Below are 7,111 nucleotides of genomic sequence, written 5' to 3'. Positions count from 1 at the left end.
TTATCGGCACATTGATGGATCTGTGCGATCGAGTTTTGCATGCTACCAGACACGCATACATATTTATACTTATATAGATCCCTGGAGCGAAGTCGACATCGATGGAGCATATATTTGTCCATTTGGTCATTGATCGATCCGGTCACTTTGCTCTGTCCAAATAGGCCCGGACACAGTCAGTTGATCAGCGGGAGACAGACTCAAGTGGAACCAATAACTCTTATACCATAAAACGCACAATAAACAATCGATTTATTTGCCAATTACCATGAGCCGGGCCATGCATCATTCGCAAAACGATCCTCGTCGAGTGCTGATCAGTCTGCCCGATAGCTACAAGTGCATATGCTTATCTATAAATCTATATATACACTTATATAACTGAATCATCAGCTATGCGTTCTGTTAGGGTAGCATAGCTCAAGATATCGATAGAGACCGATCCTCTTAAATACAGATCACTGATCTTCTCTTTAATTCATAATATTTAAATGTTCCAAATGACACAAGCAATGCTCATTCAGCTCATTCAGATCCCTGAACCTTTTCAATAAGTATCCTCTGTAATACTGATAAGTGATCCTACTAAAGGATATTTCAAATACTGATCATCCTGATCACTGATCCTCTCTTATTATCTGATATTCACTTTATAGGTATATGAAAAAGTTATTCCTACTCAGTTTATCAGTGATCCCCCTTGATACTGATCACTGATCCTCTCTATGCTACTGTTATTCATTTTATAAGTAAAAGTTGGACGGCTAAGTCGCAATTAATGAGAGTTCCGTTCGTGAAGGTGAAAGATTGGTGGAAAGGAATCGTGCGTAGCATGCTTGTCTCTATTGAATGAATCTTTCGCACTTTAGAGAAGATCAACTAATCTACAGCTTGTTGCGTTTCCAGCCGTTTCCTGTTTCAACCGTTTCCCCTTTTCCACGCGTTTAACGTTCCGTCCGTTTCCCATTTCACCCGCTGCAGTGAAAATCTGATAATAAAAAGCCAAGTCCATAAAACACTTTGCATACAAGGAAGAAGTTTACGGATAGGGATTGATGGATCAATTGATCCTCTACACGTATGGCAATGGGGTTACAGTCTAGCATGGGCAACCGAGCAAAGCCGGGCAATGCACGCTAGTAATATATATTTTTGTTTAAGCATGAAAATCAACTAATATAAGCAAATTATACTCGTGTGCATAATATCAATGACCTTGCCAAATGCACTCAGGTGTGCTTTTGCTGCACCCCTTGGCAGAACCTACCCCATCATCACGTCATCCCCGCCACCACCCCACCCCTGCTCTCCGCCTAAACTTGGCTGTTTGTTAACTTTGCAATTGGCTGCATTTGATGCAAGTGCAACGAAAAAAACAAAAAGAAATAAAAAAATAATGATAGAAAGGAAAATCAACGCTCGCCCGGCGATGCACATGATCAACGGGGTGCAGCAGCTGAGGGGCCGGGGGGCGGGACTGGGCGGGGCATTCGGTGTTGTCATTTGGTTGTGTTGTGTTGTCTTGCGCCAATGTTTGTCACGTGGCATCACAAAAGTCACAAGAAAATTTGCTGCTCAGCAACACGAAATAAATCAAAGAAAATCGTCGCATGTGTGTGGGAAGGTTGGTATGTGGGTGGGTTAGGGGGGGGGAGGGTAGGTGTATTGAATTTAGATGCTGCCCAGATTTAAAAGCGTACACAGCCAGGCCAATAGTCACAGGTGTAGCGCATGCATGTGTGTGTGTGTGTGTGTGTGTGTGTGTGTGTGTGTGTGTGTGTGTGTGTGTGTGTGTGTGTTGCCCTATCGCCAGGCAGATAGTTTGCGGATAGCCTGGCGATAGGCAAGACCTGGACACACAAAGTCAATTCAAGTCTTTTCGTGAGTATCGCATATGTATCTGCCGGGCGATACATATTCGTTGCCGCCAGGGTACATGGGCAGCTTTCGCTATCGCCAATGTGTCGCCCAGGCGATAGAAACTCTTCAATTTACTATCGCCAATGTATCGCCCAGGCGATACTTACTATCTGTATGCCAACTAACAGGAGCACAGAAAACATGTTCGCTGGTTCAAACCCATTTTCCTGCCTCTTAACCTGAGGCTTGGTTCTGATTTGCGTGCGCTTGGGCTCAAAGCTGGGTCAACGATGAAAAAGAATCGAATCGTATAGAATAGATAGAATATATGTTGAACTCGAACCGTTGTGGTTCAAATCCGTTTGCAGGACGAGCTCTCGCTTCGGTGAATCGAAAGTTTTGCGCGCTGGAAGATAAGAAAGCGATAAATGTGCAAAACAAAAGAAGCTTCTAAGTTGACCTCAAATAAAGGATGTATAAGTGTGTGCATGTGTGTGTGTGCGTGTGTGTGTGTGTGTGTGTGCGTGTGTGTGTGTGTGTGTGTGTGCATGTGTGTGTGTGTGTGTGTGTGTGTGCAATCGTAGGGCATTTGTTGGTCTCTTTTGATGAAACTTCTTGCACGTCGAAACATTCTTTGGCAGCAATCACAACTACACACACACACACACACACACACACACACACAGTTAGTTACAGTGTGTGTGTGTGTGTGTGTGCTTTGCAAAAATATCAACTATGCACAATGAGTGACTGCCGCATTGAACGTCGCAGCCCACCTCTCCCCGCCCCGCCTGCCACGCCCCGCACGTTGACGTGCACATCGCAGCGGCAGCGACGTCGACGTCAACGTCAACGTCGGCGTCAACGGCGGCTCGGGCTCCTGATTGGCGCACACATTGGCAAACGAGAGCACTTTATTTTTAAACGTTTTAAAAATACAAGCATTATAGAATTTAGCGGCTTAGTCATAGCGCAAAACGCTGCGCGATAACCAAAAAAAAAAAAAAAAAAAAAAAAAAAAAAAATGAAAGAAGAACAAAAAAAACTGAACAAAAAAAAAAAACAAAATTCACGTAAAATATGCCATGCGAATTGACCAGAACTGAGACACAGAACCAGAAGCAAAGCGAAATGAAACGAAACGAAACAACGGAACAGTCAACGAAAAGGAAAACTAACACGCACACACACACACACACACACACACACGCACGCACAGACAGCAGCTGAAGTGCGATGAGCTGGCCAAAATGACACACGCAATAAGCACAAGATCACAAGATCAGAGCAACAGATCCATCATAGATAAATAGATAGATAAATAGATAGATAAATAGGTAGATACATAACTTAGATAGATGGATAAATGCCACAGCCAAAGCCAAAAAGCCTTTCTTGATGGAGCGCAGCAGAAGCGAAGAGCGGAAGGGGCACCGCTCAATAGATCAAAAGATCATAAAACAAACAGAAGAGAAGAAATTCTACATACGGCAAGCCGAAGATTAAATACTCTGATATTTTATATGTTATACATATGATATATTATGTTATATATATGTATGTAGCTAGAGTAGAGCTATGCGGGACTAATCCTTATATGATATCCCAATTTTATACGAACTGTGCAGATATGTTATATATAGCCATGTTGAATTGTTCCTAGAGCAGCCATATCATATAGCACGATTCGTTTCGACTTTGTAGCTATGCCACATATATATAGCCTTGTAGAAATATGGCTTAGAAGTGCACCGACTTTTCCTATAGCATCTTTGCAGACTTTGCAGATATATTATACATATATATATATATATATATATATATATATATATATATATATAACCCTAGTAAAATAATGTCCTACAGCTGCATTGATCAATCCTAAAGCAGACATACGATATTCCGATTTCATATGACTTTGCAGATATGCTATATATATATATATATAAGTAGCCTCTTGATTATGATCAAGAATATGAATATTATTCCCTATTAAAGGCGTCTTCTTCAATGCGTCACACGATTGATGTCAAAACTCTTATACCCCAAACAAAGCTTTTAAATATATATCATATCAAGTTGTTTGGTCTGATCTGATGTGAATATAACCATTAATTCCTATCTCGTTAAGGCACAATCCAAAGGTGGAGTAGTATATATGCATGCTATATATTCTCGTTCAGTATGAACAGCTATATCCCGCAGATATCCTGACCAAATTTGCCAGATCTTAATAAACAATCTATTCCTTATTTCATATAACTTTATTTCAAATTATGATTCACCTTTGAAGATCGGCTTGCATACGATCATATATCGGACTAGACTAGACCAGATCGTATGCACATATCTCATTTGTGCCCAAGTTTGTAGCCTTAGCTCTACTAGGCACTGAGTTTTTGGTTGGTCGTAATACCCATGGGCCAAGAGAGGGCACATACCAAAACTTTCGAGTCCAGCTCGTTCCATAGCCGAGTTTAAGCGGACGAAGTCCCGAAGTCGGACGTCTTTATGGCCTTTGATGCTTTGCTTTTCGATTTGCTATTTTCTAGCTATAGATTGTATAACGGAAAGAAAGAAACAAAAATGTATATTAAACTGTGTAGCACAGCGCAGCGATCTGTTTGATCTGATCACATAATACCTGTTGAGTAGCGTGATCGGCGCGATCAGCCGATTGGCAATTGCATAAGGGCCAAGCGAGCTGTTGACTTGTTGTACAAGTGCCAAATGATTAACGGGGCCCCGCACACTGTCCAACAAAATGGCCGAACTGCATGCGAGAACGTTTACGAACCAGTGCAAAAGACAAATAAAAAAAAAAGTGTTAAAAAAAAAAACAATGCAAAGTGCTCGGTCAGTTGCGACTGCGAGATACCCTCAAGACTGCAGCTTTCTCTTTCTCGCTTCCTCTTTCCCTAACCCCAGACAAGTGGCATATGTTTTCTCAATTGACTCGCCCGTTTCTACTCGGATCCTTATGAAAATACTCAGAACTCAAATGTGGCAGGCACACGGCGATATCTCTAAAAATGTTTTCTTCTCTATTTTCGGCTGGAATGGAATGGAATGTATCCAAAAAGTGAAACAATGCTAGTCGGTATATGCCTAACAGGAATGCGCAAACAGATAAAGCTGCATCTAGCTTTTATCGATATTTCCAAATCGATATTTATCGATATCACAAAAATATGTTCTGATAAAAATTCGCTCGTTTCACGTCTCTGAAGTATGCGAGCTCAAATGAGCTCATTTACTACGACTAATTCTCGAGTTATGCTTAATGAATCATATCTCAAAATCGATATTTATCGATAACATAACAATGGCATCATATTAACATTCAAGCCTCTAGCTTTCGTAGTCTACGACTTCAAATGAGCTTATCTACTTTTGCTAATTCACGAAATATGCCCATATCTTAGAATCGATATTTATCGATAACCCAAAGTGCAGCTATTTCAGCATTAAAGCTTCTAGTTCGCGTAGCTTCCAAGCTCGAAATAGCTTATCAAACCCATGCACTCCTCGAGTTATGCGAACAGAGTCAAATCTACAAATCGATATTTATCGATAGCATGAAAATGGAATTCGAATACAAACTGTTCGCTTCAAGTGTGAAGCACTTGTAGTTCCCGAGAAGCTTATCTAGATCGTGTAATCATCGATAATTATCGATAGCATGAAAATCTATTGAGATATGAACTTCGGCGCTTGATATATAAATGTTTACTTCCCGGCCTTTTTCGAGTTCACAACAGCTACTCGTCCCGCCTGCCGTCTGTTGCATGCGTCTGCACAAAACCAATATACCCTTTCAGAACATTTTGAGGGGTAAATAAAAAGGAAAACAGTGCAATTTTCATGTTAATTGAATACATTTTTTATTTCTTGTTCAGTTTTTCTTTTGTTTTGTTTTTATTTTTTTTAATTTTTTTTTTTCATTATTTCTTTTCTTTCAATATATAAAAATACTGCTTTATATATATATATATATATATATATATATATATATATATATATCTGCACATATATGCATATGTATACATATTTGGGGGCTCGTGCATACATATATATATATATATGTATATATATCTGTAAAGTTTTGCTTGCAAATCGTTTGCACGAAGAAAAAAAAACATCTCTTGTATATAAATATATTGTATATATGTATATTGTGTATAGATATAATTGTTGTTGTTGTTCTTGTAAATATACTATATAATATATATTTGTATATATATATATATATATATGCATATCTATATAGCTATATATATATATTTAATTCTTTATATGCGATCAGCAGTTTTTAACAATTTATTAAAATTTTGTTATTTCATATCACAAGAATTTTCAATTTCCCAAAAAAAAAAAAAAAAACCATTATGTATATATACGTGTGTGTGTGTGTGTGTGTGTGTGTAATTAATTGCTATAACTAGTTTATACGATTAAATGTTTTAGGCATAAGATTTATGAGCTAAATATATGTATATAAAAAGAATTACACATTTGATTAGTTCCCGTTTGTTAACTCAATTCAGTGGGCTGGCCACGCCCAGTTTGCAGTTATATATATAAATATATATAAATATATATATTTTTAGCCATGACAACAAATTCATGTGTGTGTGTGTGTGTGTGTGTGTGTGTGTGGGTTGTTTTTGTTTTTAAAGCTTTCTCTTACAATCGTCTGAATTTCGTTTGTTTTCATTTACTTCTCAGTTGTTGCTTCTTCTTCTACCTTAATACCCTTGCAGCGGGCATGCCAGCTATGTCAGCCAATATGTAACGCATATATATATATATACTTGATCGGATTCTACAGTTCTCAGTTAGTAAAAAGTCTTTAAGCAAATCAGTTTGAAGCCAATTGAAATGTTGTTTCAATTTCCAAAATCCAAATTATATATATACCCTGTATATATATATATATATATATAGCGTTCATATTGGAACAATCGCTGCAACAAACATATTTTCGGCAAGGGTATTCAATGCGTCGGCGCGCCGAGCCAAGCAATTTCAGCTCCTGTTAACTGTTGTTGTTGCTTTTGATTTAGCGTTAAAATTCTTTAGTTAATTCAATTTTCTGCTTGATTATTTTTATGCCAATTTGCTTCTTCTTCGTTTTCTTTTTTTTTTTGTACACAATAAAATTAGTTATTTACAAAAACAAAACTTACGCAATAAAAAGTAAAATATAGCAAAAAAAAAAAATGGGGGACACTTAAAATAATTAAACTAA

At 38.1% G+C, this 7,111-nt stretch overlaps 1 long non-coding RNA gene across 1 annotated transcript; it reads right to left on the bottom strand.

Annotated features, from left to right (window-relative positions):
* Positions 1 to 4,105: 4,105 nt before the first annotated feature.
* LOC116651993 (uncharacterized) lies at positions 4,106 to 4,654 on the bottom strand. The gene is made up of 2 exons (XR_004304992.2): positions 4,505 to 4,654; positions 4,106 to 4,412 (listed from the first exon to the last, which is right to left on the bottom strand). It is a non-coding gene; the product is annotated as an uncharacterized lncRNA (long non-coding RNA).
* Between the last annotated feature and the right edge of the window lie 2,457 nt (positions 4,655 to 7,111).

Source organism: Drosophila virilis, chromosome X (assembly GCF_030788295.1).
Source record: "Drosophila virilis strain 15010-1051.87 chromosome X, Dvir_AGI_RSII-ME, whole genome shotgun sequence".
NCBI lineage: Eukaryota > Metazoa > Arthropoda > Insecta > Diptera > Drosophilidae > Drosophila > Drosophila virilis.
The sequence above is the reverse complement of the archived record's forward strand: the minus strand, read 5'-3'. Positions and strand labels throughout refer to the sequence as shown.